Source organism: Papio anubis, chromosome 7, assembly GCF_008728515.1.
Source record: "Papio anubis isolate 15944 chromosome 7, Panubis1.0, whole genome shotgun sequence".
In the NCBI taxonomy this organism is placed as follows: domain Eukaryota; kingdom Metazoa; phylum Chordata; class Mammalia; order Primates; family Cercopithecidae; genus Papio; species Papio anubis.
This window is the reverse complement of record NC_044982.1, coordinates 96,434,196-96,462,162: the sequence shown is the minus strand read 5'-3', so window position 1 is coordinate 96,462,162 and position 27,967 is coordinate 96,434,196. Positions and strand designations below refer to the sequence as shown.

Here is a 27,967-nt window from a genome sequence, read left to right as displayed (position 1 = left end):
GTGGTTTAGGAGGTGTGGAGTGGTTTTTGTCACCATTTTGCCTTGTTTTTCTGAAGGGAATGGTTGGGATACCTGAATAGGGAGAGGAAAGTACAGGATGCTCGTGGTGTGCTGCTCAATATTTGAATTGCTCCTCTATTCACTCCAACTTGCAGCAATATTTAACCTACCTTGTACCAGGCTCTGTGCTAGGGACTAGAGACACCAAGTGGAGAGAGACGCCTCGGGTTTCCTGCCCTCTAGTGGCTCACTGTTCAAAAGGAAGACAGACATTTAAGTGTCTAATTATGATAGGGGATTTGAGCTACAGTAGAGCTAAGGTCTCCTGGCTCACTTATAATTGATTAATAAGATCCCCCAAAAGAGCAAGAAGAAGCTGACTGACCTCTCTCTCCTATGTTCTCTGCTTCTCTACCTACTACACTCTTACCATGCAGAACATCATGGAAGTGTTGCCGTGATCCTAAATTCACCAGGTCAGGTCAACCTCATTGCTGCAAGCATGATTACAACAGAGTCTATTTCCATTTCCTGTTAGGTGATCCACGATTACAGCAGAATCTATTTCTGTTTCCTGTTAGATGGCCCATGTTCTCATCCCAGGCTCAGTTTTCCTCCTTTTCACCCACCAGAGAAGAGTCATATGAGTGGACAGGAAACAGTGGAACCTTTGTTGAATGGTTTGATTCCATATAGAGAAATCCCTGTAATCAGACCCACAGAGCAATGTCTCGCAAGTATACCTGCTCAGAAGTAGAGCTAGCTTCCTCATGTAGACGCTGTCCTTGCAATGAGAGTCTCTGAAGAGGGATTTTTCTTGAAGGGTGATGGGGCACCCTTGTGATCATTGACTATAGAATACCTGCTGTCTGTGGTCACTTAGGTTTGGGTCTTGTTGGGCCAGCTCCTTTAACAAGTGATCTGTGTACATCCACCACCCATTGCTGCCTCTGCAAAATGAGTTTGTTCCTGGAATCTGGAAAGAGGAAGACTGATGAGATTGGCAGAGAATGTCACACTGGTGATGTGAACTGCCACATGGGCACATGCTTGGCTTGGCCACCCTGACCCCTCCCCTCCTGCCTGCCCCTCTGTTTAAGTAAGTCTCTTTTCCTGCCTTGGATTTTCCAAGAAGCTGGAAGGTCCCATAGTCATCACTTCTATAGACTAAGTCATTGAATGTTTGGGTTAAAATGAGGGAGTGGTGGCAAATTAAAAGCCATTACCACCCATTAACATTTTAACTCAAATTGATTGAGTATATAAGCTATTCAGGCAAGTGGTAAGGCCCTGGGCCATTTGTAGTAATGAGGGACAGAGGGCCAAGAGGCTTTTCAGAAGCTCAAAGGAGCCCAACAGGGTCACACGTGGACACCCCTTCCTTGTGTCTGACACTGGCTGAGGGCATGTTTGTCCTTCTAGCTGCAATCTTGAGAATGGGGAACCGCCCGAAGCCTGAATTCGTGGAAACTCTAAAACTGTATCTACCATTTACACATAGGGCAAAACTCCCCCTCTCCACCCCAGCTATGCAGAGTTTTCACCTGAGCCACTTCTTAGGAGTAGTAAGGTCAGTATTGATAATAACTTGTCCAAGTGACTGGCTGGAAATGGGGGCAAGTCAGATGGGGGAGGGAGCAAGGGGGAGTGGAGCTAACATTTGTGAGCGCACACAAGTTCAAGGCACTGACCTGGGCTATTTCTCTTATTTAATCCTGGCAATCCTTTCATATAGATATCATTATCTCCCTTTTACATTTGAGGAAACTGAGACTCAAAGAAGCTGAATTCCTACCCTGACCCCTGCAACATGTGGGACTGTGGGATGGCCAATATCCTCTTCTGCACTTGGGGCAATTCTAAATAGATTCGTAAACAGGCATCTTCTTTAATTCTGACTGTGTGCCCTTAGTTCTGATATGTCAGGATTCTGGGAACAAATCTATCTTCACTCACTGCACACCCTTCATCATTTGTGAGACTATAATCATAAATCTCTGTTTTCATCTTTCCACATGGAAAAAAACTAGTTCTTTCAATCAATTCAGATTTAAAAAAAAACTTTAAGAATAAATAACAACAATCTCATTCAAAATTCTGACCTAACACCTTTGAACTCACTCCAAGAGCAATTTAGAATGTGAAATAACTACAAAGTGGTAATGGTCTTGCTTTCTCATCATCTCTGAAGGAGGAACTGTGTGTGTGTTGGGGCTGGGTAGGATGGGAGGGTGATGTCAACAGGTAGAATATCATAGTCGGGATAGATTCATTGACTATTGTGTTTCTGCACTGCTAATAAATGAGAGAACTTGCCTTATCTTGAGAAATTTACATTAAATTTGAGTATTCTCACAAATGCAACATTTTCCCCTTTAAAATCAGACTCAGAGTGGTAAGAATATTGAAAAGTTAACGGGCACATTTGCATTCCATTTGTAACTTTTTTAAAATAGCAAAATTATAGTTTAGCCAAGGAAAGAAAAGAAATGTACTCAGGCAATTGCTGTAAATATTTCCAAGATTATCAGCAAGAGATCTTGGGAGGGGTGTGAGAATGAGCTCCACAGTGAGCTAGAAGTGGTAACAGGCAGGGGGATGGTTCAAATTTTTTTTCTTTTTTGGCTGGGATTTTAACAAACTCTTCAGTTGGGATTCAAGGCAGTATTGAACCAAAGCATGAAGTCAGGTACCAGACAGCAGAGAAGAACAAAAAGGAATGTCGACTCACGATTGTCACCAGGGCTTGGAGGAATGATCACTGTGATCTCGAGTCAGACTTCCTGGCTTGCCCAACTTCTTGGCTTGCCCACCTTTGCCCAGAGTCCAGCATGGCCCCTTCCTTGTAGGCATCTGAGGAAACTGGCCCGTGTTGTCCATCCCTGGCTCTCAGTCTTGTGCCACTTCTGTTAACCTTAGTTTGGATCACGAACCTCTGCATTCTCAGAGCTGGAAGGGTTGGTGGAGATGGTGCTTTCCCACTCATTCATTCACTTGACAAGCATTGCTTTGTTGCCTCTTACATGTCTGGAATTATGCTGGAGGGCTGGGATGTGGCAGCAAATGGGGTAGACGCAGCTCCTCCCCTGGTGGAGCTTGGAGTCCAGTGGGATTTTCCAGATGAAAAATGCTGTGACTGAGAGACCAAGAGACTTGCCCACAGTCCCACCACTTGTTTCAGAGCTGAGAACAGATTCTAGCTCTCCTGCCTCCTAGCTGAGTTCAGTTCTAGTTCTCCTTCATACATAATATTTTATTTCATGTTTGTGATACTTCAATGAGATTGGAAACTGCGAAGGGATGGGGACTTTTATTCCTCTCTGGCCCCACATTATCTAGGAGGAAAGAACCCCAGTCAATACCTGTTCCCATAATGGTCAATTTCAAACCATCATCGTCACGTCACTGAAGGCAGAGTTAGGAAAAGATGTGAACCGCCCAGCATGACACAGTATTCCTACCATATTCATACAAGAAACAAGATAACTTCAATAACATAGATCATGGTCAAGGGTGGAAAATGAAATTAGGAAGTGATGAGTTCTGAGTATTTATTGCCTTTGTTTTTGATATGATTTATTGAACTTCAAGTTGATATATTTCCATTTTTAATAATGACTGTATTGAACAGCCAGCACGAGTCACCTCCAGGACAAAACTAGGGACCAGTGGCAACAGGAGGTCACCACAGTCACAATACCTTTGTGAGCATGCTAGGTGAAATACTGTTGCTAAAGTAAACTCCAAGCGGGATAGTCCCCAAAGGCATGGCAGCATTCATCAGGATGTTGACCTGCTGGGATGTTGGCACCAAACACTGGACAGAGGAAGGAGACTCTTGGTGCCAAGTCAGTTTCTTGTAAAATGTTCCTTTGGGAATCCTCTTCCACTTCTCCCCTGCCTCAAATGCAGTCTGTGTGGTTATACATCCTCTCTTCCCAGTCCTCAGATCAGATTTGACAGAGCAGACTAGGGAAAACTGGGAGCGGGAGGGTGATCAAGAGACCAGTTTGGCTGCATGAGTATACTAGTTTGGATTGGATTTGGCTGCAAGGGACAATAAACCCCACATGCCAGTGACTTATTTGAAACAGAAGTTTATTTCTTCTTCATGTGCCAGTCGTCCAGCAGGCAGCCAACACTGGTTTTGCTGTCGTTAGTCTGCAAAGTCCCCAGGGATTCTGATCCTTTCAGCCTCCTTTCCACCATCTCCAAGATGAGACTCTTTCCTCCTGGCCCATCAAATCCAGGTTCCAAGCAATAGAATGGAAGCAGAGATAAAAAGGAAGAAACAGGAAAGTTCCTGACACCTCCAGCGGATGCTCCCATTTACACCCCGCTGTCAGGACCCTGTCCTGTGTCCCCCCTAGCTGCAAGGGACACAGGGAACAAATCCGTATTCTGAGCTTCTGTGTGCTCAGCTGAGACTCAGTTTTGGAAGAAGGGAGGGAAGGGGGCGGGCGGGGGTGCGGGGTTTGGGACAGCCAGTAGCATCTGCCACAGTAAGAATGGAAAAGCCCATCATAGGATTTTTCTCTCCCATCTTCAGCTCTACAGGCAAGTCCTCACGGCCCTATCTTATGCTTGGGTGGAGCAAGGACTTGCCAAAAGTCAGTCACCATTAATGACCGAGTTTGTGAGCAACAAAGCTGTTTCTGGAGCTGAGCTTCATAACGCTGCATCTTCCTATTTCTTAGCATCTTACTCGGCTACATTGATTTCTTTGTTTTCACTGCGGGGAGGCAATATAATGGTTTAGAGCAATGCTTCGGAAACTATTTGTGGCAAAGGACTGAATTTTTTTCTCCTTAAATCTCCAATTGATTTCAGAGCGAGTGTCCTACTGCCTGACTGGTATTCAGTTCACATTAGTTGCCCCTTGCCAACCATGCAAGTTGTATGCCCCCATACCCTTCATCACTAAGAGTCAGCAATTATGTGCATCACAATGTGAAGCTGCCTACAAAGGCGTCTAAATGCTTGTCCTCAATTCCTATAATTATCTCAGCATTGACCAGTAATGTACAGTTCATGGATCAGTACTGGTCCCTGGACAACACTTGAGTAGTTCTGGTTTAGAGTTGATTTTGAGATCACACCTATCAGGGCTCAGAATTCATCTTTATCTTTCGCTATTTGTGTGATCCTGGTCTGTTTTAGTTCCTTGATGTTAAATGGGGACAATAATAATACTTAATTCACAGATTTTAGTAAGAATAAACTAAGTTAATGTGTCTAAAGCACTTAGTAGAATGTTAGCATAAAGTAAGTGCTCATTTCATAGATAACTTTATTATTTATGATAATGCAAAAATAGAAAGATAAATATATATTTATAAAACAGCAATTATCTCGAGGTAGTACAATTTGCATTGATCTTGATTTTCCTTCATACTTTTCTCTGTTTTATAAATTTTCTACAATGATCATAAATTACTCTGTAATCAGGAAAAAAGTTATTAAAATTTGTTATGCCTGTTTTCTCTGCACTGAGGTTTTTTTTTTTTTTTTGCCAGAGCTTAATATTCTTTCTCAATAAACCAACATAAGCACACATATTTAGTAAAATTAGTTTTGCAGACAATTTTCAACCTTTCTTTGATGTTTTGTAAGCATCTACCTAATACTCATATCACAATTTTCAGGGGAGGAAAACAGGTTGCAACGCATTCCCCGGCTGGGCCGAAAACCTTGGAGAAGCTTCAGGGCTCCTTTCTTACATTCTCTTCACCTGATGACGACCTCATCATCACCCAACCTGGACATCTCTGTTCATAGCTAAGAATCACAGCAAACCCCCAGCTTTTGGAGCGAGGGGGTGATTCCAAGAAAAGACACAGTGGCTTCACATCCACTTGGTGTCCCAGTCTCACCAGCAAACACAGGCAGAGGGGGCTGTGTCCCAGGCTACCTCACCATCGCTCAGACACCAGTGCTGGTGATTTCGTGCAGGAAGCAGCACAGAGGATACATTAACACCGGGGAGGGGCAAACAAGTATGAGGATCATAATAAAGAGAACTTTCCTTTCCAAATCTCAACAAATAAAGTCTTTGGTGAGGTCTTCCAGTCATCCCGCACTGCTCAGCTCTCTGTGAGAAGAATTATCTTCACCTTGAATGCAGCAGCGTGGAGACTACTACATATTTTGGAATAACTTTTTTTCTTTGCTTGGAGAGAATTTATTGAGATAAAAAAGACAACAGTAATTTAAGTTTCCTTGGACGGCTTCTTAGAGATTTGTAAAATCCAAATGGTCTCAAACTCTTCCAAACTCTAAGAGGGCATTCTAACTACTTAATATTTATTAGTGTTAACATTTGTTTGGAAAGACTATCTTTATGGCCTAGTAGAATTGCATACTTTTGTGTTACAAATATTCCCTAGGGTACATTGAAATCCCAGATATAACTGAGGCTTAGAGTAAATGTTTACTAACAGGGAGATAATTTTGGCAATTCTATATAGGGATCTATAACTGTGTATCTGCCTCTGTGTCAACAAGTTATAATATAGTAATAGCTATGATTTATTCACTTCCAAATCCTTGGGCAGTAACAGAACCCTCCATTATATCCTTGATCCAATGGAGAAAATACAGTCCATTTTGGAGATTTCTGGAAATTCACTGAGATGACAAGAGGGCACTGCATTGCTCTTATGACCTGAAAGCAGTTCAGTAAATTTCCCTAAGTGGCCCTGGGAAAAGCCATGGCCTCAAGCTATCTGACATCACTGGGAGGTAGACTGGGCTCATCCCAGCAACCCCCTAAGTTACTCACACACTGAGTCAGAGAAATGCATGTGACTTTCCCAGTGTAGCAGAGCATGGGCTGGAGGGAGATCAGGAAGGCCAGCTTGAGCTTCTAGTTTTCTTCCCAAGGGAAAAGTCCTGGGGTTTAGAGGAGGAAAGGCTCCAGAGGTGGTTATCATACCCCTCCAAATCCCCATAAGATCAACCAAACTCTCTCAATTTTACTGGAGGGCCCCACAGGCTCAAGTTCATCAGTTTTTGGCTGTATGGGGAGAGTTCAGGAATGCAGAATCGGTGACAGATACCCTGGAGGACTTTCTTAACCGAAGTCCTTCTCTTTCCCTTTTTTTGTTCTGTGTGAATAATCCACATTTGGGCCAGCAATGATACGTTTGAGAATACTGCATTTATGTTGCAGTTTTTAAGGTATAAGGGACTTCATTTGGCATGAGGACCTCCCACATTTTCTAACATTGTCATTCTACCTTTCCAACTGGATTGCTAGCTTCCTGACTCTCGTGTATGTTATAAAGTTCTTATTTTCTGTAGTGCAGCTCATTTCAAAAGATAATATTCACTTGTGTCTCAAGGCCTAGCAAAAGGAAACCCATACTCTCCTTCCCTTCTTTCCCTCTGGTTTCCAGCCTCTAGGAGGAACAGACTCCTCCCTGCAGGATGAGTGCCCGCAGCTCAGACCACAGCTGGCCTCTGGCAGAGGTGTGCCAACAAAGGAAGAAAACAAAAGCCAAGCTGCATTCATTTCAAGCTCGATTAGGGACATGCATTGGGTGAGGAAATCAATGGGGAAGATGAAGCTGGCAGGAAAATAACTTCTTTTTCTCAGTCTCTACAATGGAATTGACCACAAATAATGGTAGGGCAGAAATCACTAAGCAACACCCATTTTAAAAATAGAGAAATTTAAAAATCACATCCAATAAGCATTTTTGGGGTCATTTCCAAAGCATAGCTTAAAAAAAGATAACTGCCACTTTGTTCTTTTCTTCTTTACATGGCAAAATACCAGCCAGGACCCAGGATTACAGTACCCAGCCAACCTTTGTGAACATCAGATGCTTTGTGTGAGGTACGAATTGTTGTTCTGAGGTTTGCTGCAGCCATTTGAAAGGATACTCTTAAGTATCAATAATATTGATGATTCATCATAATTTGCCAGAGAATAGAAAAACATTTTATAGTTTTGCTTTCAGAAGCCAGTAAAGAGAGAGCTTCCTTAGGGAATGTTTAACCACTCAAAAGTCCTCCTCATGCCCTGACCAATACAATATAAAGGGTATTTTGAGAAAAGATATGAATAGAAGTATAGTTTTGATGTTTGTAAATAGTCTCAACAGAATCAATTCTTACTCTGTTTTCATGCAACTTTTAAATCTATGGGAAGTTCCACAGAAGGAAATTTTTTTTTTCTCTCTTTCTTTGTTTCTCTGTATCGATCATTTGCGTTCTTTTATATGGTTAATCTTGGCTGTCTTCATTTTCACGGATTGGGTAGGTTTTCCCCTGCTGTTGTTGTCCTGCTGTAATAGCGGAGGGGGGCTACCAGGTGGCACTGTGCTAGACGAGGGGCCCCGGAAAGATAGCGGACTTGGTCTGAGCCAGTGCCAGGTAAATCCTGGGGCAGGGAGGGGTCAAAGGAGAAAGGGAGAGAATGAGAATAGGAATTGGGAGAGGTTACAACCGACTGGAGGACAAGAATCTTGCCTTTTGCTTATCGACTAACCCGAACTCCTGGAAACCAGTTTCAATCACCATGTAATTGGAACTGAGATGAAAAGTGGGCATGTTGTCTGTGGAAATCAGTTCAAGGCAAACAAATTGAGGGGAGATGCACCTGGATCATCAAAAATTGGTTGGAAAATCCAGGTAATCTCTGCAGATGGGTCCTTTCATTAATGCTCCTAGCCTTGGTGAAGAAATTAAATTTGAGCAGTTCTTCCAATAATCAATAATGAAAATCAGTAGCAGATTGACACCTTGCATGATCAGCGAAAATTAATAATACATTGATACTTTGCACTCTCCCTGATTTGGGCACAACCAGAGTAGGTGTGCATTTTTAGCTGTTTACATTTAAAAGTTAAAAAATATAAATTATCTCCACTTTGCCCAGTTATCCTTATATAGTATAAAATTAGACCAACTGTCTTTCTCTTAATGCCCCCCCATCTACTCTCCAAAGGAAGGTATATAAAACAGTAAATCCACTCTCTTGGGGGAGGCGGAGGAGGGTTACATTAACACAGCATTTGTATTCATGAAGTCTGCACCAAACATCAGGTAGTTATTAAATATCTTCCCCTTATGTGCCCAGCATTGTGCCCAGCACTATGGTAGTTAAGAAATAGAAGCCGTAACTTTCCCTCAGAGATTTTGCAAAAGATCCCTTATTGAATTATGGGATGATGCTTGTCACATGTTGCACAGATATAGCTGCACCTAACCCCTCATTAACTTAATGGATTCCTATAGTCAGTTCTCCAGGGATGTGGAGTTGAAGCTGCTGAGATTCACAGAAAGTGTGGGTGTATTTATAAATGCATCTCCCATTACTCCTAGGTTCTCAAAAGGAGAGAGCTCTGTTCCCATAGCAGGTAAGGAGAAAGTGAACACTGTAGCAAGAAGCTGTCATCATTTGTTCATTCAGTTATGCTTTTTATGACACCTGGTTTTGCATCCCAAGAAGAGAAAGTCTGTTCATTTTTGTGTTCTTTGTCCATCTTGGAGTACCTGATGGCCCACTTTATATGACTTTTTATGTAGTAAGGACTGACTGCTTTACTACACAAGGTCACTTGTATGAGCCAATTGGCTTTGCTTAGGAAATGCTTTTGCTTCATGATCAGAGGTAACAATTCTACTTTTTAAAAATTACCAATTGTTTCTTAAGAATAAGTCATGGATTATAAATTCATAGCTCACATGTAATCTGAGTCACAAAAATATTTCATTGGCCCAGCAATGTGTTTAAAAATGTTTTTGGGTATGAAGGCCTTTAGTGGGTCATAGACATTCCAGTTCTTGACAGGGTCCCCACTTTTTGGTGATTTATATCTAGTCTGACTCACATATGAGAGGTTTTCAAAATGTTCATGAAAAATGCATATTATGAAAAAAACTATGCATGGATTTCAAAAATTTGTTGCACAAAAATAAACTCACACTAACTTGTTATAACGTATCTGAACAAGATCTAGATTGAGGCGCTAAGAAAGAAGACCTCAGTTTGAAAAGAGCCCCTTTCAAAGCAACATAAATTCTACTAAAATTGAAGCAAGAGCAAGCATCAAATTTATAGTGAAGCTTGGATGGAAGTATGGCAAAATAACTGATGCTTTACAAAGATTTTATGAAGCTGATGCCCCCAAAGAAATCAGTTTACAAATGAATAACATGTTTTGAAGATGAAGTCTGCAGCAGCAGATCATCCACATCAATTTTTAAGGAAAAAAGTCAATCTTGTTCGTGTCCTAATTGAAGTGGACCAATGATTAACAGCCAACACCAAAGACATCTCAGTTGGCTCAGCTTACACAATTCTGACTGAAAAATTAAAGTTGAGCTAACTTTCTACTCAATGGATGCCAAGATCATTGCACCCAGATCAGCTGCAGACCAGAGCACAGTTTTCAATGGAAATTTTAAACAAGTGGGATCAAGATCTGGAAGCATTTCTTTGAAGAATTGTAGCAGGAGATGGAACATGGCTTTACCAGCATAATCTTGAAGACAAAGCACAACCAAAGCAATGGCTACCATGAGAAGGAAGTGGTCCCATTAAAGCCAAACATGGATCAGCCAAGAGTGAAGGTCCTGGCAACAGTTTTTTGGGATGCTTAAGTCATTTTGCTTGCTGTCTCTTTGGAGAGCTAAAGAATGATAACATCTGCTTATATGAGAGTGTTTTGAGAAAGTTAGCCACAGCTTTAGCCTAAAAACCACTGGGAAAGTTTCACCAGAGAGTCTTTCTTCACCACAAAAATTCTCCTGCTCACTCCTCATCAAACAAGGGCAATTTTATGATAATTTCAATGGGAAATCATTAGGAATTCACTTTTATAGTGCTGATCTAGCTTCTTCTGAATTCTTTTTGTTTCCTAATCCTAAAAAAATCAGTAAAGGGCACCCATTTTTCTTTAGTGAATAATATAGAAAATATTGCATTAATAGGTTAAATTCCAAGGACCCTACATTGTTTAGAGATGGACTAAATGGCTAGTGTTATCACCTACAAAATTGTCTTGACCTTCATGGAGATTATGTTGAGAAATAAAGTATATTATCTCCTTCTCCTCCTCCTCCTCTTCTTCTTCTTCTTCTCCTCCTCCTCCTCCTCCTCCTCCTCCTCCTCCTCCTCCTCCTCCTCCTCCTCCTTCTTCTTCTTCTTCTTCTTCTTCTTCTTCTTCTTCTTCTTCTTCTTCGTCTTCTTCTTCTTCTTCTTCTTCCTCCTCCTCCTCCTCCTCCTCCTCCTCCTCCTCCTTCTTCTTCTTCCTCCTCCTCTTCTTATTCTTTCTTCTTTCTAGAGACAGGGTCTTGCTATGTTGCCCAGGCTGGTTTCAAACTCCTGGGCTCAAGTAATCTTCCTGCTTCAGGCTCCTGAGTAGCTGGGAATACAGATGCATGCCACTATACCTGGCTTCTATTTTTATCTTTCAGTTCCATTTTTTCCATGAATGTTTTGAAGACCCCTCACACTTGTGATCTCTGCCTGGCTCCAGAGGCATCTTGGAAATGGATCAGCATAAAACCCACATATGTGCTTCATTAAGGATGAACCAACACCTTCTCATATAACAGATCTAAAATAAATGCGGATAAATCCCATACACTGTTCACAGGATGGTAAATTGGAACAACTTCTCTTGAGGACAATTTGGTGATATAATAGAAGCCTTGTTATATGGGGTTCCCATTATGTAGGGTGAATTGATAGTAAGAATGGAATATACAGACCCACCAGAAGGAGGCTGGCTTTTCCTGCACATAGGCATGCCCTGGAAACAGAAGTATGCTTTACCACTGGGAGGAATGGAGGGCTCTTGCCAATCTAACAAATTCTTTATTTGGAGATCAATTAAAAACATTTCATAAAGTAGTAAGTCTTTAAAAAGAGCATTGTCTTCAAATCAACAATTTCACTCATCTCTAGGAATTCTTTCCCAAGAAAATATATAAATGAGTGTGGAAATGTTTACATACAAGGATGTGCATAAGAGCATCACTTGTAGAAATAAAAACTGGAAAAAAATCTCATGCTCAGTAGTAGGACTTGGTGAATAAATCATGACAGTGATTCAATGGAATACTACGCAGTCACTAACAATGATATACAGATGACTGTTATGGATATAGAAGTCATTTGCATTTTAGAAATTTGAAGAAGATTATAAAAGAGCACAATTCCACCTTTGCAAACATAAATATGCACATATTTAATGTGGTGGGCAGCCTCTAAGATGGTGCCCAATGACATCTGCCTCCTGGTATTCACAGCTTTATGTAATCTTTTTCCCTTGAATAATTTGTTTCTAACCAATAGAATTTTGCCACATTGAGGAAATGTCAACTCCATGATAAGGTTCCAGATTTGGTGACTTCCATATTGCTCTGAGACTCCCTCTATTGTCTTCTTGGCTTGCTCACTTTGATGAAGCAGCTTCCACGTGGAAAAGGCCCTCATGGCAAGGAAAGGAGGGTGGCTTGCAGCCAACAGCCATTGAAAATGAGGTTCCAGTTCAACAACCCACAGAGGGGAACTGAATCCTGCTCATAATCACTGAGTGAGCTTGGAGAGGGATCCTTCCCTAACTGAGCATTCAGACGAGACTCCAGCCCAGGGCAGCACTTTGAATGCAGCCTTACAAGAGGCTGTAAAGAAAATAACCCAATTTATTAATGCCAGATTTCTCACTCACTACGAGATAATGTGCGTGTTGTTTGAAGCTGCTAAGTAGGTGGTAATTTGATACATGGTAAGAGAGAATTGACACCCAGGTCAAGAGGTCTGGATACTACAAAATATTGGATGTCATTATGTCTGAAGACGTAAATGTAGAATTCTTAAAATGTATGGGGGCTATGGATCATTTACATATGGTACTGGCAGGCTTTTATATTTTATTCTGATGAAAAAATTGAGATTTTGACATTGTCATTGAATAAACGGAAGGGTGACTTAACAGTTTACAATTTATTTGGCTGATTTCATATTCTTATGACAGAGCTATCATGTCTTCAAGACACACTATATTTACGATGGTAGTGGGGGGTTGTGATTTGAGGTGACTTTAATTCTCATTATTTTTTTCTTTTTCTTTGGCACAGGTTGGGTTCTCTAGAGGTAGACACTGAGACGAAGGAAGTATAGGTTACAAGATGTTTATTAGCTACCAACACCTGTGGAAAGGAGGGAGCAGAAGCAGCATTGAGTGGAAGGAGATCAGCCTTTCTTACAGGGGAGAGCCACCTCTGAACATCTTAGTGATGCTAGTGCCCCTAACTCCTCGCCTTAGAAAATGGTATCTCCTTTGAGTCTTTCTTAGCACGTCTGTTGAACATTGGAACATCTGTTGTATCTTCTGGCTGTACATGATATATTTACTCCAGAATGCCTACTTCGCAGAGCCTTTTAATCCCTTCCTGCAGCATCTGCCGTGGCTATTCTGGTATTTCAACTTCACTTCGCATGAACTATCACTTGTTCCATGTTTCTAGGGTCCCTCATAGTAGCAAGTTTGCATCATTTCCCAGACTTCTTGACAAAGTGTATCTTGGGAGAGAGCTCCCAAATCAATATACTCTGACTGAGCCATGTTCTCACCCCGTTGATTAAACACCCATGGTCACTGATTAAACACCCCGCCTCCTGCTAGCACCTGCTGGCTAAAGCTTTCAGCCTGTTCGGGATATAGCTCCCTTCCTCCTATATCAGGCCCACAGACTGGTTATGTTGTGACTTAGCCCTGCTACAGGCCTAACGGCCAGGAGAGGAGGCAGGGGCAAATCCTGAAAGGGGAATATGTTGTCTAATGGGGAAGCAGCTTCTGCATTGAACCTTAGACCTTTGTAGGGAGGGTTAGGACTTTTTTTTTTTTTTTTTCCAGACATGGAGAATTCAGAGGAATCTGGGAATTCAGAATTCCAGAGGCATCTGCCTAGGTATTCTCATCCCAAAAATGTGGGCCTCATTTTTCCCTTTCCAGGACCCTGACTTTGGCATAACAGAGCTGTCTTGGTTGAGGACTGAACTTCTCTGGAGTTTGTCTGCTCTTACTATGAAGTCCTGAGACTGGGCCTCAGCTTTCTCTGTCCTCCCACTGCAGGAGATGAAAGACTCTTTGTTAGATACCAAGAAGGTCCTCTGGCTTTCATACTTGCCTTTCAATTGTAGCTTTTCAGGAACGTTTTCTAGAATATCAGTGGTATTTAACAATAGCCTTTCAAGTCATTATCCTTATAGTTACCATCCCATAGTCCCACTCCAGTACATACTTATGGTCAATTGCTCCATCAAATGTATTGTCTTCCATTGTTGTGCCATCCCAGCTCATCAAAGATGAGAGTTTTAACAACTGGATTGCTACCTCATGCCAGAGGCTGTCCATGCTCCACGTACCACCAGTGATGGGGTCCTCATTGCCAGCTGGCAGCCAGGGCTCCTCCTCAGAAACTCCAGCTTGCTTTCTTGAACCACCCCCAGTACCAATTATCCTAGGTTGCATTCTCTGAAAGCAGATGGGATTTTTATGGGTACCAACACCAGTGAGAGGAAGGGAGAGGCAGCAGGTTTGGGCAAAGAAAGCAGTAAAGCTTGAGTGCAGGCTTGATAAAGTCTTTGCCCAGCCCAGGGAGCTCTGGAGCATGCATGGCCCAAACAAATTGTCCCCTGTTGGACAGAAATAGCCAGGCCTATCTGTGATGAGTCACAGGATGTAGGCTTCCCTGGGAAGGTCATGCTCATTGCTGAGCAGCTCTCGGAGCTGAAAGATCTGACAGCTGAAGCCACCAGCCCACGGCACCCCCAGCAACTGGGAAAACCAGTCTTTTTTTGAATGGGAATCTGGGTGGGGCGTCATCATGTTCACCACACTGCTGAAATGTAATTCCTCATTTTGCACCACAATGTCCATGTGTTACTTTTCTAACTGAATTAGTAAAGAAAGAAAATAAGACAGAATTTATTATTTTATTTCGGGGTGGAATTCAAATCAGATAACCCCCCACCTCCACCTCTCTTTTTTGAGACAGAGTCTTGCTCTGTCACCCAGACTGGTGTATAGTGGTGCAATCTTAGCTCACTGCAGCCTCCTCCTGGGCTCAGGCAACCCTCCCACCTCAGCCTCCCAAGTAGCCAAGTAGCTGTGACTACAGGTGTGCACTACTAGACCCGACTAATTTTTGTATTTTTTGTATTTTTTTTTTTTTTTTTTTTTGTAGAGGCAAGGTTTCGCCATGTTTCCTAGGCTGGTCTCAAACTTTTGAGCTCAAGAGATCTGCCCATCTCAGCCTCCTTTCAAAGTGCTGGGATTGTAGGTGTGAGCCACTGTGCCTGGCCCAGATCACCCTTTCTTAGTTTGATTATTTGCTTTGTGAGAATACTGATTTGGTGGTAATTTCTAGCCTGTGTGGGAGCACGTGTGACCAGGATTCCAAGCATCAGGTTACAAAGGGTAAATTCAGTCAAACCAGTTGATGAGTAGATCATTCTAACATCTCTGCAGAAACCACTGCTGTTTTTCAGCCTCTCTTGGGTTGATTAAATCAAGTGCATCTCATGTCACGCAGGAAGGATTCAGATCTAATGGCCAATCTATGGTCTGGTCCCTGGTAGGTAGTGACGTCTTATGTCCTTAGGGAAGACAGTGAGTGACAGGCAGCTCGGTACCCCATCCCAGAGTAGTGCTCACTTGCCCATGTTGTGATTATTTTTGGAGTTATCTTTTTTGGCTGGCTTAGATTCATGGAGCCATTGGAGCCAATCCCTTTACACAAACACTGGTTTATTAACCTGGGGCAATCAAAGGGAAGGGGTGTCAATCTTCCTTCTCCCTGTTATCACGTTGAAACTTCTTTTTCTGTGAAAGTGCTTATGGAAGGAAATTAGCAGAAGGCGTTTGCTTTTGAAGATACAAAGACCAGCCTGGGGCCTCACCCCTGCCTCTGCCTAATGACATCTCTTTTCCAGTAAGAGAAAAGTCACCTCCTGAAAAGAGGCTTTGCGGTGTAACTCGGGAATTTAGTTTTTTTCTAATAAGTATCAGAAAACAAATCCAGAGAAAAGAAGAACTTGAACAATTGTGGAATGTCTGTCTGGGGGAGGAAACAGAGCACAGGACTTGGTGACAGTCAGCCTCAGGGTAAATGCCCTACTAGTCTGAGACCTTGGTCAAGTCATAGAAACTCTCTGAGATTGAGTTTCTTCCTGTAAACAGCCAAGACCCTGGCAGTGGTGCAGTCCTCTGTCCCCTTTCATAGTAAATGTCCTTGAATGGGATGCCAGTTCTCTGTCTCTACTTCCTCATCCTGTATGCTCATTCTCCCTCAACTGCTTCCAGACAGTTTCGTCCCCACCACGCCTCTGAAAGTGGCTTCCTTTGTTTTACCAGTAGCCTTTGTCTTGCCAGCCAAAGAGTCCATTGTCTATCTCTGAGTCTCCTCATACCTTCTGTAGCTGCATGTTCTCTCTGACAATGCTATCTTGGGAATTCAAAGCTTTCAATGCCGTCTGTATGATGAAGACTTTCACACTGAGACCTTCCACTCCAACCTCACGCCTGAGTCCCAGTCTCAGGTGCGCAACTGCCTGCCTCACACTTCCATGAAAATGTGTCATCCTCACCTCAAACATAACTCTCGTTTTTGGTTTTTTTTTTTTCTGTCTGTGCTGGATGGTCTGCTGGCAACTCAACACCATTCTTCCCTTTGTGCTCTGCCCCCAATCACAGGGGCTGGGCATTTGTCAATTATATTCCCCAGAACCCCTGCCTATGGGTTTCCAGTTTAGATCCCACCAGTAAGCAGCATCTGTGTGAGATTTGGAGGGAGGAAAATAAGCAGAAGCCAAATAATTGTTCCTCCTGGACCTTAGGCAATGAGGGGGTGGCCTCCAGCCTTTTTCTATGAATCATCTACCTCCGAAGCTGAAATTATTGCAAGAAGTTTTCTGAATTTCCTGCAACTTCCTACCTTTTTGAAAGCTAGAGGTGAACCAAGCTAGCAGAGGCACCCTCCCATGACCTGTGTTTTCCCCCTACCACTCCTTTTATGGGTTTTAAAGCACTTATTACCTTAAATGCTTTCCTGCCTAAAATACCTAAAATTGCTTCACTTCTGATATATCATCTAAATCACCGCTCTTCAAATATTACCATGAATCGGAAATGGAAGAAATGGGAGGCATGCTAAGGCAGGTTGCTGGGTCCGCTCAAGTTTCTGACTCAGTAGTTCTGGGGCGGGGCTGGGTAATTCTCATCCTGCTGCCCTGGGGGCCACACTTGGGGAACCACTAGTCTAAACCTCAGTTAATGGTGCCACTATTTATGCAGTTTCTTAGGTCAAAACACCCAAGAGTCATCCTTGATTCTCTCTTTCATTCATGGTCATGACCAGGATCTTGGATATCTAGATGAAGAAATGGGATTTTAGACAGTTTCTATGACTTGCACAAGGTCTCATACTGGTAGGTGGCATTTAAACCCATTTAGCTCTGAGGCTGACTGTTATAAAATCCTGTCCTTTCTTTCCTCTCCCGTGATAGATTCTTTACCATTTTTCAATTGGGAAAATGAGTTGTATGTGCATGTTTTCCTCAATGAAGGCTGAAGAGGAGTCTCCAGTTGACAGAAGTTAAGAGTTTAAGAAATGAAGGGCTAGTATGGCAAGGTCATCCAGGAGAGGAGGGCATTTGACTTGAGAAGAGTGATGCAATTGCTGAGCAGGGTGGGGTGCTTGTGTGAGATGTGAGGTTACAATGTCAAGTGACTCTAGTGTGCACAGGTGTGGGATTTTTCTTTAGTAACATTGACATGGGCTATGGTAGCTTTGGGATAAAGTCCTAGGAGGGGAATTGCTAAATCAGGGATCATGTCCATTTTATGTTTTGGTGTGGCAGTTGCCAAAGAGCTATGCCAGTATACTCTTCTGTCAAAATGTTTGTCGTCACTTGCTAATACGATGTAGTATCAAACTTGTGGATCTGCCATCTGCTAGGTAGAAGTTATTTCGTTATGCATGAGAGTGCACATCTTTTCCTGTGCTGCTTCTGTGAACTGCCTATTCATGATGGGACTACTTAGGAATCTCAGAATAGTCAGGTTAAAGGGAAATGCATTTTGTCCAAACCACTGAGCAAAAATACAGATATTAAGAAGGTCATAATACCCTGGGGCCAGAACTCAATCACTGGGATCAGGTGTGACTTTTTGGAAAGTGAGGCTTCTTCTGTCCTTGCTAAAAAATTTTGATTGAGGCCATCACTGTCCTTAGAAACATGCCTTTTCCACACAGGTGGTAGGTGCCATCCACCCGGAGACCTATACCCAGATTCCCAATTTCCACCACTGTAATCCCATGGCTAATCACAAGTGAAATTGTGCTTATGGCATAGTCCTAGGGAAACACTGAAAAGGAAGTAAAAGCAATGAATAAAAATGAAATGATAAAATAAATCCTTTTGCTTATAGGTTTAGTGGGAACTATGCATCAGAATTAGGCATTTGGCAGCATAGAAATGATACTAATGAATGCAAAAACTATGAATCATGTACTTTTAACCTACTGTACAACTCCTCAAGAGAAAATAAGACTGCTAAGTCTATTAAATTTGTCTAAGCTGAGATCCATGGTGCATGCAGGTACACACACTCACACATGCATCACACACGCCCCCCCCAACACATACACTGTACTCTTCCAAATGTTTAACCTCCGGTGTGAAAGAAATCTTTCGGAATTTTTTAGGGTGGGGTTATATATCGGTTCTGTTGAAAGGGGACTTAGGAATTACTCTAAGTTCTTACTTGGAGAGGTGCACATGGTGCTGATGAAGAGAGAATACAGGGCATTGGGATAAGTTGCCAGTGCAGGTGCAAAGGGAATTGTTCTGAGGGTATGGATGTGGCTAGAGGAACCCAGGCCTCCCTGAGATATGGCAATGTCTTCGTGTGTGACTGGATGTATGTTTTATGTTTAGGACTCCTGGGAGCGAGAATTGGAGCACCACCCAGCACGTGCAGTGGAGTCCCACGAGGTGGGTGGTTTTTAAATTAAGGTGCTCTCTAAAGTCCTGGCTCCTGGAGTGTGATTCCAGAGGTAAGTAAGATCCAAATGGAAGGGCTACTTTTGCAGAGCAGTTCTGCTCTTACTTCCTATTTAGATTGTGCTTCTGTCTAGGAAGAAAAGTGTTCTGCTGCCAAAAGCATATTTGGGACAGTTCTAAATCACCTCCTATGTGTACTACTACTGTATTAGTCTACTCTCACACTGCTATAATGAACTGCCAGAGACTGGGTAATTTATAGAGAAAAGAGGTTTAATTGACTTACGGTTCTGCATGGCTAGGGAAGTCTCAGGAAACTTAGAATCATGGGAAAAGGGTACATAGGCACGTCTTACATGGCAGAAAGTGATACAGAGCACGTGAAGGAGGAACTGTCAAACACTTATGAAACCATCGGATCTCAGGAGAACTCACTCACTATCACAAGAACAGTATGGGGAAAACTGCCCCCATGATTCAATCACCTCCCACCAGGTCCCTCCCTTGACATGTGGGTATGATGAGGATTACAATTTGAGATGAGATTTGAGTGGGGACACAGAGTCAAACCACATCAACTATGTTGGTTTTCATGTTCTTTCACTCATTTAACTTTGACAGTTAACTAATCAGTCTCCCAGTTTTAGACACAATGGAGACTCAGAAAGCTTATGTGGCCTCCCCAAAGCCCCAGCTAATCAGTGGCAAGGCTGGATGCTGTGGACTGGACGTTTGTGTCCCCTGCATATTCCTGTGTTGAAGCCCCAATCCTCAATGTGATTATATTAGGAGATGGGCCCTTTGGGTGGTAATTGGGTTTAGATGAGGTCAATAAAGTAGAGCCCTTGTGCCTTTATAAGAAGAGACATCAGAGAGTTTGGTTCTTCTCTTTCTACCTTGAAGAAGGTGGCAGTCTGCAAGCCAGAAAGAGAGCCCTCACCAGGATCTGAATGTACTGGCACCCCGATCGCTAACTTCCAGCCCCCAGAACTGTGCAAAATAGATTCCTGTTATTTAAGCTACCTGCTCTATGAATACCATACAACATTGTATGGCAGGCTGAGCTGATGAAGACACTGGGTTTCAACCCATGTCAATCTGAATGCAGCACCCACATTAATTCCAGTGAACCATGACACCTCTCCAGGATGGCCTATGATTCCATTATGCGGTTCTATTAAAATATCACACAATAATGGTAACACAGCTTATACTGAAGCACATGTAAATTTCCCTGCAAACTCTACATCGCCTTTTGGGATTGTTTTTGGTGTTTAAACTTGTCATAGGATGCTGCTCAAAAGGAAAGGTTTAATTCCTTCCTTTGGATTAAAAAGAGGATGGAGCTCCTTCTCAATAAATCCATCACTCCCAAAAGTCCACTATCACACCACGATCCTGGGTCCTATACAACTCTATTTCAAAGAAATGATTTAAAAGTCCTAAACAGTAGGAATTTCCTCTTACAGAGAAGTTGTTCTTTCACTATTCACCAACTTTTGTTTTTGAAAAATAGACTTGGTTAAAAGTGCACACAAGGCTTGTTCTGGGTTGATCATACACTTGTCAAAACATCTAAAGGCTAAGCCATATTAAGAGCTTCTCAGGGAACACACTAGATCCAAAACAGCTATAAAAAAGAAAATTGCTTCTTACTTTTTCCCTTGTAAGTGAAAGGGGACTGAGCACCAAGTTCGTTCTCCAGCTTCCTCTGAGACTAATCTTGGTTTGAGGTTCTTGACTGCAGGGGGCCTCTCCGTGGGCACTAATTCAGGGTAGTCCAACCACAGGAGTCTTTGACCCTTGACAGTGACCACTCCCCCCATCTTAGTTTCAGTGCTGGCCAAGACACTATCTAACCCCAATCCCATCAACATTTCTCTGCTCTCTGCCTTTTTGTTTGAAAGACCGATTCCATTCTTTGCACCAACTCCTACCACTGAATGTTAAAGTGATGTTAAAGTGATGTTAACTCCTACCAGTGATGTTAAAGATCCGAGATCTTGGAAGCTCTCCACCTGTCTCATCACAGGCAAACTAGGTATTGCTAACTTGCCTTTGAACAAACGTAATAATTTTTCTTAAATCTAGAAGTACCAGACATTTGAAAATTATTTTTTAAGTTACTTAAAAATCAATCATTTAATGCAACCGGATATCATTTTGGTTTAAATTCATGCTTTTTCTTATGTAAAATTTAAAATGTAAATATTAGTAAAGCATACATACATGTTTGTATCCTAATTTTTCGTAAAACATGACAACATGTTGTTTTCCAAGTTATTATGGAAAGTCATACTATATTTTAAAATTACCTCCCAGCACAGCTAGTGAAATGAGGAGAAAATTTGGTATCGAGGGAAGACTAAGGGCTTCAGAGTCAGACTTACCTTCAAATATCTACAGTCACTTAGCAGTGGATGTGATTTACTTGCCCTGTCTGTGCCCCAGATTCTAAAGTGAAGTAATATCATTTAAGTTTCATAAATGTGAGAATTAAATGAGAAATCAACTGGGCGCTTCATAGTTGCTGTTTTCATTGCTGTTTCATGATTAAAAAGCAGATGTGTAATACTGAGCTCTTCTCCAGTTCTTGGGCATACTGTACCTGTTCTCTTTAAATTTGTGTTTAGAGGGTCTCATGTTTCTCCTTGAAACTTTGCTGCAGGGTTAAAGAGCAAATGCTGCCGGGCGCAGTGGCTCACGCCTGCAATCCCAGCACTTTGGGAGGCAGAGGTGGGCAGATCACAAGGTCAGGAGATCGAGACTATCCTAGCTAACATGGTGAAACCCCATCTCTACTAAAAATACAAAAAATTAGCCGGGCGTGTTGGCACGTGCCTGTAATCCCAGCTACTCGGGAGGCTGAGGCAGGAGAATCGCTTGAACCTGGGAGGCGGAGGTTGCAGTGAGCCAAAATTGTGCCACTGTACTCCAGCCTGGGTGACAGGGCAAGACTCTGTCTCAAAAATAAATAAATAAACAAACAATAAATACATAAATAAGTAAAAATAAAAATAAAGAGCAAATGCAATTCTGTTTGAGGCCTTGGCCACTGCATCTCTGGGTAGCTTATGCTATTGTTAAACAGGTAATGATAAGAGCAAAGGTCCAAGATCTTGAAACCTGAGAACCAACCGGCCTCCTAAAATGTTCCAGGAGAGCATGATGTTGAGTCCAATGCCTCTGGACTTCACCCTGTGGCAACAGGGCAAAAGACACCAATTCGGTTTGCCTAAAATCAGTCCAACAGAAGATACTTATAGAATGCCTTCTACAGACCAGTCTTTGCTCTAAATAGGGAAAAAGATGAAGTCCCTGATCTCGATATACAGAGGAGACAGACAACAAATACAGTTCATGCAAGCTCAGCATTCAGTAAGTGATGAAAAGTGGAAAGGAATTGGGGTGGGTATTTTATTTTATTTTCTGAAACAGAGTCTCATTCTGTCACCCAGGCTGGAGTACAATGGCATGATCTCTGCTCACTGCAACCTCTGCCTCCCAGGTTCAAGCGATTCTCTGGCCTCAGCCTCCCGAGTAGCTGGGATTACAGGTTCCCGCCACCATGGCTGGCTAAGTTTTGTATTTTTAGTAGAGACAGGGTTTAGCCATGTTGGCCATGCTGGTCTCAAACTCCTGACCTCAGGTGATCCGCCCACCTTGGCCTCCCAAAGTGTTGGGATTACAGGTGTGAGCCACCATGCCTGGCCCTGGGGTGGGCATTTTATAAAGGTGATCAGGGTATCCTTTTTCAGGAAGTATCATAGAGCAGAGCCTGAAGGAAATGAGAGCCAGCCACGTGAACATTTAACACTGAAGGGTGACCAACCCTCTTGTTTGCCCAGACTGAGGGATTTCCTAGAAAGCAGTGCTTCCAATGTTAAAATCAAGACAGTTTCAGGCAAACTGGAATGCTTGGTCACCCCAGTAAGAGTGTTCCAGGCCCGAGGTAACAGCCAGCGTGAAGGCCAGTGAGAGGGAAAGAATGTGGTGTGTTTCGGAGGTGTCCAGGAGGCCAATGTGATAGGTAAAGCAGGAGAGAGAGGAGAGATGAGTACAGAAAGGGAGGCCAAGCTGGGCCACCCAGGGCTGCTGGTCAGGGTAAGGGCAGATGGATGAATGATCCCCACGAACCACTCCCAAGTATTCAGGTGCAGGGAGATGATGAAGGTGGGGAGTGATGAGAGGCTGCTGCAAAAGCAGGGCTCTGCTGCCACAGACAGCGAGGCCTGCGAGTTCTCCCGATGCTGCGGCAGTTGGGAAACTGCATCCTAGACCGTCCCACAGAGCTGACAGTATTAACGCTCTTCTTTACCCACCGCCGTCATTGGGAGAATGCAATTAGTGGATTTTTCTAGTAGGAGCAACAAAACAATTTTTCTCAAGCTGCATAGGTCTGAGCATTTAATGCGAATGCTGTTGGCAAACACCCCTGGTAAGTTTCTAGGCTTCCTTGGGTCCCTGACTGTAACAGTGTTTCTCTGAGGGCCACCCTCATGCCTGCACAGCCCCATGCTCACCAAGGTCGGAACTGAAAGGATGTGGCCAGCCGTGGACATTTTTCTTCCAGATGAAGAAATTAGGACCAAAAGAGGAGGAAGTGACTTTGTCCAGGGACACTCTGGAAGTTAGAGGCAGATCTGGGTGGGCAAGAGGCTGAGAGATTGGTCTTGACATGGAGCCAGGGTGGCTGCACCTGAGCTGGATGGGCCAGATGGGCAGGTGCTGCCTCCTCACAGTGGTTTCACTTGGGCTGTGTGAACAGGAACTTGGTCTTGAGGACATAGGGAAAGCCTGTCTGAGTTTGTTCCTCTCGAGTTAAGGCCACAGCACGAACACAGCAGGAATGTGCTCGAGGGACCCCTTATTGAAGGGGTGCACAACAAAACATATAGAGTGCATTTGGAGAAGAGTGAGACCAGAGGGAGAGAAGAATTGAAAACACCCTGCCTGGACTGTGATTGGAGAAATTGAAACTTTCTTTAAAGATCAGAAAAGGAGCTGGGGTCAGCAGTGCAGAATATGAGGGCTGAGTCCAAATATTTGAAGGGCTGACAAGCACAAACAATGTACTTTGCTTGATCTTTATTTTCTGTGTCATTTACTTAGTCATACTTTTGCCACAGTGCTACTTCTCATGTTTTATTCCAAATATATAGCACTGTAACTTCTTCAGATAGGATATCTGCTTATATATGGGCCAGGGGCCTGAATCACCCTTTAGAAGAATGAGTTTCCATCGTAGCTGTACATTTTAGGGGGCTTTCTCATTGATTATACCCTGTCCAGGAATTTTGATTTAATTGGTCTAGGGTGGAGCCTGTGATAGTTTAGACTATTGAGTGGAGTATTCTTTTTTCCCCATCCTCTTGATATTGGGCTTGGCCACATAAACTTGCCTCAGCCAGTAGGATGTTACTGGACATGACAGGAGCAGAAGCTTTAAATATGCTGTTTGTCTTGCCTCTTGCAGTCCAGTGATCTACTACGAGAAGAACATATCCTTGTTGGCCACTGGTCCAAGGAGAGTGAAACATATATGAAGCTGACTTGAATCCAACCTACAATCTGGAGCAGTCACCAAGGTGAGTCAGGCTAGAACAGTTGTGTTCTAGCCATCAACAGACCTATGAGTGAGAAATAGATGTTTATTGTTTTAAGCCACTGAGTTTTGAGATACTTGTCACACAGTATTGTTATAGCAATGTCTAACTGATACAAGGCCTCAGCCCTAAGAGATTCTAATTCAGTTGGTTTGGGTTAAGGTCCAGTACTATAGCCTGAATGTTTGTGTCTCCCCAAAATTCATATGTTGAAACGTAATCACTAATGTGATGTTATCAGGAGGTGGGACAACTGGGAATCAATTAGGTCATGAGGGTGGAGCCCTCATGAATAGGGTTAATGTCCTTATAAAAGGTACCTCAAAGAGCTACCTTCTACCAGGTGAAAAAACAGTGAGAAGGTGGCATCAATGAACCAGGAAATGGGCCCTCAGCAGACACTGAGCCAGCTGGTGCCTTGATCTTGGACTTCCCAGCCTCCAGAACTGTGAGAATTAAATATCTTTTGTTTGTAAGCTCCCCAGCCAATAGCACTTTGTTGTGGCAGTGCAAATGGACTAAGACACCCATGCATCAGTATTTCTTAAAAATGCTCTCCAAATGATTCTAATGTGCAGCCAGGGTTGATAACTGCCAATCTGAAAATGGCTTTTCCATCCAGGAGTAAGCCAAGGTTTACAAATGATGAGATGACTTAGAACCAGCATTTCTAAAACCTTGGCTTTGGAACCACCCATGTAAGAATGCCTGGGCTCGTAGGGCATCTTACTTGTTAAAAATACAGATTCCTGGGGCCCACCCCACACCTACTGAATCAGATTCTCTGGAGTGGGCCAAGCAACATGCATTCTAACACACTCACTTTCCAAGCTCACTAAAGTTTGAGAAAGGCTGATGTAGAGATTATGTCACATTCCCCACCACCCTTCAATGAGAGAGCTGATGATAATTGAAATGTTCCTATTAAAATTTCTTGCTTCTATGAATACCTGACTTGAGTCTTTTAGTCTTTATAGTGAAGATCTGGGGGAGGAGAAACACATCCTGATCTGATTTCGATGTAATGAAGGAGGTTGGACTGAATTATTTCCTTCCGCCCTAACACTGAATGATTTTACATTATTGTATTTGTTGTGATAATCAGCATAGTTCTGGTATGGTGTGATTCAACTCTTAGCTCCTGCTGGAAGAAGGGTGTGAAATATCCTCAAGCAGGAAGTCACAGACCCCTGTGGTTCCTGCCTCAGGCACTATGCCATGCGGCCCCAACCCCTCTGGTCTTGAGACTGAGCTGTGGGCCCACCAGGGCATGGGCCTTGCAGTGGGAAATCTGGACTTTTGTGGCTCTTGTCTGATTTGTTTTTCTTTTACACCATGCTCCATTTCTGCCCCATTTTGGACTCTTGGCTTTAAGTCTGGACTTTAATCCCATTGCTCATCCTTTGAACTTGAGCTTGACACTTGCTCTCCCCTTAATGTGAATCTCAGTTTTTTCTTATGGACTCTGATTTGATGTCACACTTCTAGCCCAGTGGTTTCAGTGTCACCTGGGGAACTTGAAACAAGCCTGATTCCGGCTTCCTCCCAGATAATTCATCAGAGTCTCTAGGGTGGGACAGAGGTGTCTGAATTTGCAAATGCTACCCAAGGGATTCCAAAGGGCAGCCAGAGTTGAAAACCATTCCCTAGAAGAAACCAGACTTCCCTGCAGCCCTCATCATCCTCATCCCCAAAGCCTGGGTTAGACTTCTATCGCCAGGGTGCTGCTTCCCTCAAAAGGATTTCGACATAGTAACCACATTTCCATGCAATATAAGAGCTCTTTTAATGTCAATCCCAAACTGGTAGTTATTTCCCCACCCTCAAGGAGTGGAGTTTGAAATATGCCACCGATCATCAAGATGCAGGCTGAGAACAGAGGCAGCTGGCCAAAGAAAACAGAACGCTCACATGAGAGAGACACAGACAGAAAGCTGCAGGGCCATGCAAAGTAGGGAGGAGAAGCCATTCCCCATAATGAGTCTCCGGCGGCGGGCACTTTGCAGAGCAATACAGTTGATAAATACTCTGTACTTAAAGTGAACTTTGAACAAATGCATAAGCAGAGATTGAGAGTTTTCTGCAAATAGAAGAAAGCAAGGGCTTGGTACAAAGAAGCTGTGTGTCCCAGCATAGACTGAAATGGAACAAGAGTGTGGTTGGGGACAATGGGAGTAAGCTAGCAGAAGCTAGGCAGGAAAATAAATTTCCGAATCCTGATGGATCAGACGGCAGGCAAGCTTCCAGGTATAGTAACGAAGGCGGGATCACACTCGTTTTGTAATGATGAGAAATTGGAAATTCGTATCAGAATCTCCCTGTGTCTTCTTTATAGTTTGCTGAATGCAACACAGTCTAAACTGACTGTATAATAAGTAGTTTATCATTTTCATTCCAGAGGGTGAACTCATCATTTTCAATTAATTATTTTGTTGTCTCCTTGAAGGCCAGAGCTAAGGAATTCCATCAGTTTCTTTAATAGAAACGTATCTGTACTGAGAGGTTGGGTGTTCAGTTTGGAGCAGAGCAGGTGAGTAACTCCCCTTTGGGAACGGGACTTCTTCATTCTAATATCTCTCTAGGATTGCAACAAACAATGTTAGCACCATCAGCCCCTAAAGTAGATGAACACTGACTGTGAGCAAGGAAGAATGGAAAAGCCCCGGGAATGATGTGGCTGGGACATTCTTCAACAAGACAGGAAGTCAGAAAGATCTGAAAAGAGCACCAGTTGTCAAACTGGAAGGCTGGGGGAGTCAAGCAGAACATTTCAAAGCCGCCATGCCTGCTTGTCATTAAGATGAGAAACCAGATACACCCTTTCCTCCTGCAGCACCAAGTGATCTTAACAAGGCAGCCCAAACTCACTGGCCCATCAGTTCCAGTGACAACGTTTGGGTGAGAATGGGATTCAACTCTCTTCATCTCCCAGGACCAGATATTGATTTAGGTTTCTGACGGGAATAGAATTTTATTTTCTCAGTGATTTAAACAGACATTCTTTAGAAAGAAACGTCGGGGCTGAAAGTGCAGTCCTGTGAATAGACTTACTCTTTCAGCCTTCCCTTCTTTCCTGGTTGGCTAGGGAAGCACCTCTCAGCTCCTCCATCTTTGGGGATTCTCTTTGAAAGAGCTTGTGGAAACTCAGCAGAGAAGGGGGTTAAACTACATTGCCACTGAAAACAAATGAAAAGTGAATGATTACTTGGGAGCTGAGCTGAAACTGAGCCCTGCCCTGGCAATACACTCCTGATGACAATGTGTGGTTACATGAAAGGCCTCCTTGGATTTCCACAGAAAAGGGCAGATTAAAAGCAAACAAAGGGATAAAAAG

General features: G+C 43.0%; 1 long non-coding RNA gene across 1 annotated transcript; it reads left to right on the top strand.

Annotated features, from left to right (window-relative positions):
• Positions 1 to 7,828: 7,828 nt before the first annotated feature.
• LOC116275765 lies at positions 7,829 to 15,061 on the top strand. Its single transcript, XR_004184999.1, has 3 exons — positions 7,829 to 7,840; positions 9,331 to 9,365; positions 11,428 to 15,061. It is a non-coding gene; the product is annotated as an uncharacterized LOC116275765 (long non-coding RNA).
• The last annotated feature ends 12,906 nt before the right edge of the window (positions 15,062 to 27,967 follow it).